This window comes from Mastomys coucha, chromosome X, assembly GCF_008632895.1.
Source record: "Mastomys coucha isolate ucsf_1 chromosome X, UCSF_Mcou_1, whole genome shotgun sequence".
Lineage (NCBI taxonomy): Eukaryota > Metazoa > Chordata > Mammalia > Rodentia > Muridae > Mastomys > Mastomys coucha.
Genome location: NC_045030.1, coordinates 126421779 through 126433539, shown reverse-complemented (window position 1 = coordinate 126433539; position 11761 = coordinate 126421779). Strand labels below are relative to the sequence as shown.

At 35.7% G+C, this 11761-nt stretch overlaps 1 long non-coding RNA gene across 1 annotated transcript; it reads right to left on the bottom strand.

Moving 5' to 3' along the window:
- Window positions 1-1981: 1981 nt before the first annotated feature.
- On the bottom strand, window positions 1982-7573 carry LOC116094462. The gene is made up of 2 exons (XR_004120128.1): window positions 7467-7573; window positions 1982-2065 (listed from the first exon to the last, which is right to left on the bottom strand). It is a non-coding gene; the product is annotated as an uncharacterized LOC116094462 (long non-coding RNA).
- Between the last annotated feature and the right edge of the window lie 4188 nt (window positions 7574-11761).

Here is an 11761-nt window from a genome sequence, read left to right as displayed (position 1 = left end):
TTTCTGAATGTGTGTTTATGTGTGTGTGTGTGTATGTGATATATGTTTTCTTTAGAGCTGAGCAGTGTAAAGCTTATATCCATTTAGCAGCATAATATTAATAAGTCCTCCCTTAGGGTCTATTGTCCTATATATATTCAGAAGTTTTTGACTCAATAATAATAATAAAAAGAGGCTTCATCTTTTTGAGTAAGATGCAAATCTAATCAGAAGGTGATTGTTTTCTCCCATGATTTTCATTCCACTATCATACCAGTGAACATTTCTCTCCAGACAGTCATTATTTTCATTTACAGAGTGCATAGCTGGAAATGATCTATGATTACTTTTCTGATAACTTGCATAATAACTTATAACACTATGAACCTGAGCCAGAAGGGATATAGCATCCTGGTCTGTACTAGCTTGGTTTCAACATGTTAAATGACTCAAATATATAGTGTGTTAGCAATAGTTTCTTTTTTAAAAAAAGATTTATTTACTTTTTATGTGTATGAGTACACTGTAGCTGTACAGATGGCTGTGAGCTATCATGTGTGTGGCTGCTGGGAATTGAACTCAGGATTTCTGCAGGCCACAATCACTCCGGCCCAGCTCGTTCTGGCATAATATACTGTAGCTGTCTTCAGATGTACCAGAAGGGTGGTTGTGAGCTACCATGTGGTTGCTGCGATCCGAACGCAGGACCTTCGGAAGAGCAGTCAGTTCTCTTACCCGCTGAGCCATCTCACCAACCCAGCAATAGTTTCTTACCATCAAGTTCTCTAGGTTTATCAAGAGTAATGTCAACAACTTGTAGTGGTGTGTGTGTGTGTGTGTGTGTGTGTGTGTGTGTGTGTGTGTATTTGTGTAGAGGGAAGAAGGATTTCGAGACCTCATTGGCTAACATCAGCAAATGAAGTAACAGGTCCTAGCACTGAGATAATTATTTGTTAGTGTGTGTTTTCTATAGGTGAGTTGCTTTCCCATTATAACATAATTCCATTTTTTGAAATGTACATTACATGATAAATCAAAAGGTTGACCATGAATACAGATTTTACATTTAGTACTTTTGTGTTTTCATCAAAATAGTGGTAATCAAGAAATAGTTGATATTCCTACTATGATGTTGAAAAAGACAGAATTTAAACATCATAATTGTGCAATAGATTCAGTGAGCTACCACTTTGAATTAGATCAGGAATAATGAAGAGTTCTTTAAAAGTTTCCTAAAACAAAAGTAATTAAATTTATGGGCCACTGAACTAACTTAAAGAATTGAGATGAGATTTACATCTCTGGTGAGGAGTTTGGAGTTAAGTGAAAAGTATGTATACAAATCTTCACAAGAAGTAAATACAAGAATTCACTCCAGGGATAACAAGTGTTATTACACAGGAAAGGGAATGTAATATCCTTTAGAAACCTAGTTGTTTATCATAGCCTAAACAAAGAACATTGGTTTTGCTAAGAAATCTGTAGGGATAATTGAGAAATATAGCAGTCCAAGTAAATACTTACATACATGTACCAGCACACACATGCATTTGTGTGTAAATGTCACTGGATGTAAAATATGTAAATCGTTGTCTTCCATAATGGTTAGTTAATGTCTGGTCTTTAAAATGAAAATCCTATAAGCATTCATTTGGATTTATGATTTGGAAGCAAACAGTATATACAAAGAAAATAACAGAAATGTGAGGCAATGTTTCCCTCTGGAAGCAGAAGCATTGGAGGTAGATGGAGTTGGGAGTGACTTTTATGGATCCTAACTTGGGAAAGGCATTTAATTTTCATATTTGTGAGTTAATAGTTCTGATGAAATCTTACCAATTAAGGGACAAAACACATATATGATGATGTTCCTGTCAATCACTTGTGCTGACCTCACATTATATAGTGTTCTCTTTAGGGTATATTCAGTAATCAGCCTAATATAGCACGTAGAAGTCAATGTCCTAAGTGCTTGCACATGGACAAATCACTAAAAATTCAATTTTTATAGATTTAATTCATAGATCATCACCCAAGCTCCTATATTGTTCTTCTTTGTAGCCAGTCATGTTGGATTTAGACAGATCTAGAGAAATTAAATATAAAAGGTATGATATAAGTAGATAGGTAAAGAGATGAAGAACAAAACTTACCCTCTTAAAAGCCTTATAAAAATTTAAATGAAATAAGTGACTTAAAGTAGAAATAGAATTTTGATACTCCTTTGGATTTGGGAAAGGACAAATTTATGGCAATTTCTATGAAATCTCAAGGGAACTTGAATATAAAAAGCAATTTGGAAAAGATTGAATAAGATTTGAAGTATGTTTTGAAGTACTTTCTTTTTAAATTTTAATCTACTTTACAATGCTACAGTGAGCATAAGGACATATAGACAAAGAAGATAGAATCGATAGAATGGAAATCAGCCTTACAATGCCAGTCTTCCAAAACACTGCTAGGTTTTTAATCTTACAGATCTTTTACTTATATAGTATGGTTTCCTATTTGTGTTTATAGATTTTCTATGAATGTACAGGCGTGTGTCTCAGCACATCTGTATGCTCTCTTATTGCTTTGCCTCTAGCCTTCCCAAGGCCCCTATTTTTTAAACTTTCTGTGTTTTGATTTTGTTTTTTTGGTTGGTTTGTTCTATATCTGTCATATTTTTTTTTATCACAACTACTACCACTACCACTACCACCACCACCATCACCACCATCATCTTCATTATTATTATTTTAGATGTCTGTTTATTTTCTCACATAAAATATCTTTATTAAAGTTTTTTTCTCTCTAATTTGCCCATTTCTTCCTACCTCCCTTCCTATCCAAATCCACTCCTATTTTATCTATCATTAGAACATAAACAGGCTTCTATCATTAGAACATAAACAGGCTTCTAAGGCATAATTATAAGTCATGAAAAAATAAAACATAGTAAGATAAAAACAAAAACTATCATATTGCATTTAGGCAAAACAAATCAAAGGGAAAGAACCAATGAGAAAGCACAAGAATCAAAAAGATACTTGTTCATACATTCAGTAATCCCATAAAATCACTAAATTTGAAACCATAATATATATACACAAAAGGCCTTGGACAGACTCATGCAGACACCATGCATGCCACTTCAGTCTCTTTGAGTTTATATGGGCTATGATCATGTTGATTAAGAGGGATCATTCCTCCTGGTGTCTGCTGACTCTTTTTCCCTTGTTCTGCCTCCACTTTCTGGGAGTTCCCTGAGGCCTTTGGAAAGGGATTTGATGGAGACATCCCATTTAGGGCTGAGTGTTCCAAAGTTTCTCACTCTCAGCATAACATGTGGCTTTGGGTATCTGTATTTGTTCATATCTGCTCTGGGAGGAGGTTTCTCTAACAAGACACTGATCCAAGAGTGTAATAGAATGACATTAATAATAATTGTATTGCTATGTTTTTTTAGGCCAGTAGGATTTGATTTTACTCTAGGTCTCTGGGCTAGTCTCTATTTCTTGATCACTAAAGGATAATATGGAAACCTAACACAGTAGACAATCACTAAAACACATACATATGTGAAAGTAATACAAAAGAAATATACAAGTAATAGAGGAGTCATTGTCCTAAATTGCCATCTCTTTTCACCAAATGAAGCTTTCCTGTACTGTGACTAGGGTACATATATAATTGAGTTGTGGCCAAAAGGTTCCAGAAAAATTTCCAAACAACTCAGGGTATTACAAAGACTATAGGTTGCTCTCCAAAAACTGACAGAAAGGCTCCATTGCTGAAGACAACACCTACAGAACTCATTGAATATGGAGATGTTGAGCTGATACCTTCAAAGTACATTTAATCCTAAATTGTACCTTTGGTACAAGAAGGTACTCAGCACACTAACAAAATATACATGTAAACATTAAGCCAGCCACAAACCCTTTAACAATGGTTTTCTTCGTGCAAAATATGCTAGGATAGTGGTGGTACAAATCTCATGGAAATAACCAATGATTATATAGTTCAAATTAAGTCCAATTCCATGAGATGGGATCCATACCTGGCACTGCTTGAGTTAATATCTTAAGTATGCAAACAACTCCTGTAACTCAAAAACAAGAAATCAAATAACTAGTTTTAAATATGTGCAAAGGATTTGACAAAGCATTTCTCCTGATATGATCTACAAATTGACAAGAGGGCTCATATAAAACAATCAACATTTCTATAGATTTAAAACTACAATAAAATATTACCTCATTCCATCTGTACATATATGGAAAATAAGATGAAAAAGAAGAGAAAAGAAGTAGTGCTAAGATTGTGAAAAACTCAGACTATGGCATATCATTATAGAAGATATGTAATGGTATATCTAGAAGGGGAAATGTAGCCAAGAAGTATAGGCAACTGAAATATGTATTCATATGTGAAGGGATAAGTACCTACATATAATAAATACAATTTGGCCTTCAAAATTTACATGATATACTATAACATAAATTGAGAATATTATAGTCCTGAAATAAACTCAAACACATGATGTATAATGTATAATTCAACCAATATGTGGTATTTAAATACAAGGACTAATTAAAAATATATTAAAATTCATAGTTACATTGATATAATCAATGAATAAATAGTCCATAATTTTGAAAGACAGCAAGGAGAGGTTTATGCAAGGATTAAGAGGAAGAAAAAAGAAGGGAGAAATTTTATAATTATGTTATAATCTCAAGAAACAAAAGAAATAACTTATTAAGATGATGAATTTTACTTGTGTTTCTTATTTTAATAACATTTAGTAAGGTAAGAAACACATTTCATTACCTCAAAAATTATCATATTTGGATTTTTCATGGGCTTTATGTCATTATGTAAGTTACACTTGTATGAAGATGAGCTTGAGAAAGCCTTCTGTGGAGTATGCTTATCTTCTTTAAGAAAAGCACTATCATTTGTGAAGGCATAGGGTAGGTCACATGGAATTTTACAGCAAAATGTCTATGCTGTGAGTCCATATCCAACTCAATGCTATTTACTTTTTTTGTATTCTAGTAGTTTAATAGGGGAGATGGATTGAAAAAGTTGAAACTGGATCTTGGCTTAGGAAAATGCGTAGTGTTTTCTGAGCTTATGAAGACAAAATGCTAAGAGGACAAAATAAATTTTCTGAGAATTTGTCCTTTTGAATCCATGCTCAACGTAGAAAATTTCCTGAGATAACTGGTATAGAATAATTATCATTTTCTCTCCTTCAATATTATATTTGTAGTTCAAAATATTCAAAAACACATATTCAGATCATTGTATTCTCTTTCTCATGCATGGGAGGTACACAGTAAATATTTATTTTGTACATGAATGCATGAGTTATTAGTTTCTTTAAAAATGCTGAAGAAGTCATATTCTAATATAACACTGAATTTGTATTCAGTCATAATATTAGTCTAGTATTTTTAATGATCCAGCCAGGGAGGTCATTCGAATTTTGGCAAGTCACAACACCTTGAGTGAAATGGACATCATCTATAAAATAAGAATGTCATTAAAGAAAAATGCAGCAACAATTTCAACCCAGTGATCAAATTAGAATATGCATTTGATATATTTATAAGCCATGTTTTAATATAAAATATAGCATGATATTAGATTTGAGAATCCATTGTATGCCCTCTTCTATGCTTGGTGTTATGAATGATGCAAAACAAAGCATTATCTTGTCCTTCATTCAGAAGCACACTGATCAATCTAATTTTGAAGGGCTGCCTTTTATTTCTTTAAAAAACAAGATTACTGAGAGGATTTGGGATGATAATTAGATATTAAATAGCAAACTCTAGTGTTAGGTTTGACTGACTAGTTTGAATAGGTTGAAAACTGTCTTCTAGAATCTTGAGGAATGTGTTTTGTTTTAACAAATAGAGCTGTGAGCTGTCATAGGCCTTTCTATGACAGTGCTCAAAATGTCTATTAATTGTCGTGGTTGATTACATTATTCTGTAAAACCTAGAAATAAGATCAAAAACTTGAAGTTAAAAATCCAGATATGTTCAATATACAAACCAGGACACTGAATATGAGTATTGTTGCTGACAAATGCTAGTAACATTTTATATTTTTGGCATGGTGAAGGGAACCTATTAGGCTACAACTTGTTTCTTATTCTAACTGCCCACCAATACAGTTTTTCTTAAGTTACAGGTTTTAGATTTTATAGAAGGTAGAAAAACCAAAAGCTGGGTACCACAATTGGTATGCTGTGTTCTCTGGAGATTATCAAAGATTACCACTTTGAACCAAGAGTTCTAAAGAACCATCATAGATGAAAGAGAAGAAACAGGAATGTGGAGAGGTTGGTGATATCATGCCACTTAAATTCTTATGGATAATATCCTTCAATGATAGCAGTCCATATATTTTACAAGTCTTTGAAATCATTTGAAACATATCTTAGCTAGTACTCCAATATATATTAAGTTCTCAAGTACTAAGACAAAATGTAACCAAAAATGAAATAGTAATCATGTAAAATACATCTGAATTTATATACATACAAAAAATATTCTCACTCTAGTTCATAAAAGGATAAAAGGCATGAAGAGATAATTAAAACAGAATGTGCCCAATTTCTTTTCTCTATTTTCTTAAATTTCTGAGATTAACTTGCTAAATCATCTGATTTTATTTATTTATATTATTTAGTATTAACTATAAGATTATATACAACTACATTCTTTTCCTTACAAGTAAAAATTTTCCCAGAACGTTATTTACAATATTCATGAAATTTGAGATTATAACACATTTGTCATAGGGTTGATATCTAGTAGCAACAATTTGCCTCAAAGAATTGCATCAGCTATTCATGTTCATTTTTCTTTTAACCATTCAGTACTTCCTGATAATAGACTTTAGGACCACAGAGAAAATTAGACACCTGTTCTGTATCTTGGCTAGAAATTCTCCTCCCCACATTTTTCTTTTTACTCTTATTTAATATATTATACCCTGATGGCAGTTTCCCTTCCATTCCCTCCAGTTTCTCCTCCCTACCTCCCCTCTCCTCCAGAATCAATCTGCTATGCTTCCCCTAATAAAAGAGTAGGCCAATCAGGGACATCAACCAAACAATACATATTGAGCTACAATAAGACCAGGCACATACCATTACATCAAGGCTGGACTAGCCAACCCTATAGGAATAAAAGGGCCCCAAGAGCAGGCCAAAGAGTCAGGGACACTCTCTGCTTCCACTGTTAGGATTCCCACAAGAACACCAAGCACCTCAGCCATAACATATATGCAGAGGACCTAGGTAAGACTCCTAATTTACTGGCTTCCTAGTTTCTGCGAGCTCCAATTAGTCTTGATCAGTTTATTCAGTGGACCATGTTCTCATGGTGTAACTGATCCCTCTGGTTCCTCAAATCCTTCCTCCCCATTCTCAGCAGGACTCTGGAGTTCTGCCTAAAGTTTGTCTGTGGCACTCTGCTTACATCAGTTGCTAGATGAAGTCTTTTGATGAGGACTTTGCTAGGCTCCAGTCCCAATGTTTCTTGTAGTCCTGACTAACTGTAGGTTGATATCTGTGTCCCCAGTCCCTCCACTTAAGGAATTGCCTGGTTACAGAACAGGGCTAGTTCATGTTCCATGTTCCCAGTTACTAGGAGTCTTTGTTAAGGTTACTCTTGTAGATTCTATGGAATCATGGAAACTCCCAATATTTCTCCCTTGCCCCTGAAATGCCTCCCAATTCCAACTGTTTCCCTCAGTATTTTCTCCCTAACTCCCACCCACCTGATCCCTCTGTTTCCCAAACCCACCAACCCCCAGTTCACTGAAAAAAATCTATTCTCTTTCCCCTTCCTAGGGAAACTCATGTTTCCTCCCTCAACTAGCTACCTTATAAGCCCTTCTTGTCACTTAGCTTCTCTGGGACTGTGGACCACAGTTGTCTTTTACTTAACAGCTAGGATCTGATTTTAAATTAAAAACTAACAACAACAAAAACCTTGAGATTGGTGTTTCTTCACTTCATTGTTTATAACAATTTATTGACTGTGGGACTTTTAGCATTGACTGATTAAATCCTTAAACACTTTTAACAATTCAACTTCTGTTTTAACTGTCCTACTGTCCAACTTGCTAAAGCATAATCATCCTGGTACACCTTAAGTATAGATGATTATTTTTTACCCATCAATTCAATTAGGTTAGGCAATTATAAGAAAAAAAGAAAGGAAATAAGGAAAAGAAAAAGAAAAAAATCAAATAACCCATACTAAAATTTATGTTTGCCCTAAAAACATACAAATATTTTTGTAATTAGTGTTTTTTATTTATTTTACCATAATTTTTATTGAATTTTTGTGAATTTTATATCATGTACCCCTGATCCCAGTCATTTCCAAGTCCCAGTCCTTCCATACTTACTCTAAACCCTTGTAACTACCCCCACACCAAAAAACAAACAAACAAACAATAAAAAATGAAAAAACAAATCACATCATGGAAGCTGTAGTGTGTTACTACGTGTTCCACAGTATACACCTGTATTCTGCTACTCTATCAATGCTAGGCTTTAACAGAAATTCCTCTCGAATATCCTGCTGTTTCCCTGAGTTATTGGGGTCCTGCTGCTTTAGTTCTGTAGAGCTGGCCCCTTCACATGCTCCAGCAGCACATAAATAGAGCCAGTGTTGGAGTAGGGCAGCTCAAAGGCCCCAATCTGGTCCTGGGTGGTAGCTGAGTTGGTTAGGCAATCAGATCTCCCAAGCCACCTGGGCCAACTCTTCTGCTCTTCCCAGGCAAGGGGCTGGAGCAGCTCTGTTTAGCCTATATCAACTCTGGTGACACAGCTTTGATGTAGTGGCCAGCGTGGGGTTGAGTCAGCTCAAGGTGATACACATCAACATGGGCTCAGATAGCTGCTCAGACCCAGGAGGGCCACATGGCCTTTGGTGTTAGTATGGGCCAGAGCCATTGACATAAACTGCCTGCTGCAGAAGGACCACAGGCTCATACATGACACTGGGCAGCAGCATGGGTCCAGATATCACCATGGCTTCATATGGAAGTACAGGCCTCTCATATCAGGCTGTTTAGGTTTTCCAGTTTCTCCTCGCAGTACACACAGCTCTGCTTCATTTTCCCATCTTTCTAGCACATATGTGGTACTCCTCCTGGCACTTGCCCAAGCCAAAACCAGAAAGGCAACAGGCTGGGCTCACAGCCTCTGTCTGTTTTCCACCCTGGCCTACTCTAGTGCCTGTATTGAGTTTCTATGATTCTTTTGATTTTTTTTCAATATCTTAGATGCTAGCCACCCAAACAATGCTAATTTGATCATTATAGTTTGTATACATGTATTAGAGTGTCACTGTGCCTCATGTATAAATATATATCACTTTCTGACAATTAAAATCAAAGTATTGTTTTAAACTACATTCTCTTGATAATATAATTGTTGGCCTCAGAAGTGGCAGGGCAGCTGGTACAGGATCCTTTCTACCTCTATCTACACCTAGGAGGGACAACGAATCCACAGCCCTCTCTGCAACTTTCCTGCAAGTATAGAGCCTGTCTCCAGGGTTTGCTCTGACCCCAGGACCCAGGAGGGATGACTGATCCACAGCCCTCTGCACAGGGGTCTTACCAGAGGAGAGCTGATCTCCAAGAAATGCTTACACAGTCTTACAGTCCCACAGGAGGAACAAGCTCCAGTTAGAGACAGCAAGAACATCTAACACCAGAGATCAACAGATGGGGAAAGGCAAACACAAGAATCTTACCAACAGAACCAAGACTACTTGGCTTCATCAGAACCTACTACTCCCACCACAGCAAGTCCTGGATAGTCCAACACAGCAGAAAAGCAAGATTTGGATCTAAAATCATATCTCATGATCATGCTAGAGGAATATAAGAAGAGCATGAATAACTCCCTCAAAGAAATACAGGAGAGCTAGGCAGTGGTGGCACACGCCTTTAATCCCAGCACTTGAGAGGCAGAGACAGGAAGATTTCTGAGTTCGAGACCAACCTGGTCTACAGAGTGAGTTCCAGGACAGCCAGGGCTATACAGGGAAAGCCTGTCTCAAAAAAAACAAAACAAAACAAACAAACAAACAAAAAAACAGAAAGAAAGTAAAGAAAGAAAGAAATACAGGAGAACACAGGTAAAGAGGTACAAGCCCTTAAAGAGGAAACACAAAAATCCATTAAAGAATTACAGGAAAGCACAACCAAACAGGTGAAGGAATTGAACAAAACCATCCAGGACCTAAAAATGGAAGTAGAAACAGTTAAGAAAACATGAATAGAAACAACTCTGGAGATAGAAAACCTAGGAAAGAAGTCAGGAGCCATAGATGCAAGCATCACCAACAGAATACAAGAGATAGAAGAGAGAATCTCAGGTGCAGAAGACACCATAGAAAACATTGACCTAACAGTCAAAAAAAATAAAAAAGAAAAAAGAAAGAAAAAAAAACAACCACAAAATGGAAAAAGGTCCTAACCCAAAACATCAAGGAAATCCAGGACACAATGAGAAGACCAAACCTAAGGATAATAGGTATAGAAGAGAGTGAAGACCTACAAATTAAAGGGCCAGTAAATATCTTCAATAAAATTATTGAAGAAAACTTCCCTAATCTAAAGAAAGAGATGCCCATGAACAGAGAAGAAGCCGTAGAACTCTAAATAGACTGGATGAGAAAAGAAATTCCTCCCATCACATAATAATCAAAACACCAAATACACCAAATAAAGAAAGAATTTTAAGAACAGTGAGGGAAAAAGGTCAAGCAACCTATAAAGGCAGACCTATCATAATTACAACAGACTTCTCACCAGAGACTATGAAAGTCAGAAGATCCTGGGTTGATGTCACACAGTCCCTAAGAAAATATAAATGCCAACCTAGGCTACTATACCCTGCAAAACTCTCAATTACCATAGACAGAGAAAACAAAGTATTCCAGGACAAAACCAAATTTACACAATATATCTCCACAAATACAGCCCTTCAAAGGGTAATAAATGGAAAACTTCAACACAAGGGGGGAAAACTACATCCTAGAAAAAGCAAAAAAGTAATCTCCCAACAAAAGTAAAAGAAGACAGCCACATGAACTGAAATCCAACTCTAACAACAAAAATAACAGGAAGCAACAATTACCTTTCCTTAATACCAATTATTATCAATGGACTAAATTCCCCATTAAAAAGACATAGACTAACAGACTGGGTACATAAACAGGACCCAACATTTTGCTGCATACAGGAAACCCACCTCAGTAACAAAGAAGACACTACCTCAGAATAAAAGGCTGGAAAACAATTCTCCAAGCCAATGGTCCCAAGAAAAAAGCTGGAGTAGCCATTCTAATATCGAATTAAATTGACTTTCACCCTAAAGTAATCAAAAAAGATAAGAAGGGACACTTCATATTCATCAAAGATAAAATCTACCAATATGAACTCTCAATTCTGAACCTCTAAGCTCCAAATGCAAGGGCATCTACATTTGTAAAAGAAAATTTACTAAAGCTCAAAGCACACATTACACAGCACACAATAATAGAGGGAGATTTCAACACTGCAATGGACAGATCATGGAAACAGAAACTAAACAGAGACACAGTGAAAGTAACAGAAGTTATGAAACAAATGGATTTAACAGATATATACAGAACATTTCATAATATAACAAAAGAATAGGGTGAGAAGCACCTAAAGAAATGTTCAACATCCTTAGTCATCAGGGAAATGCAAATCAAAACAACTC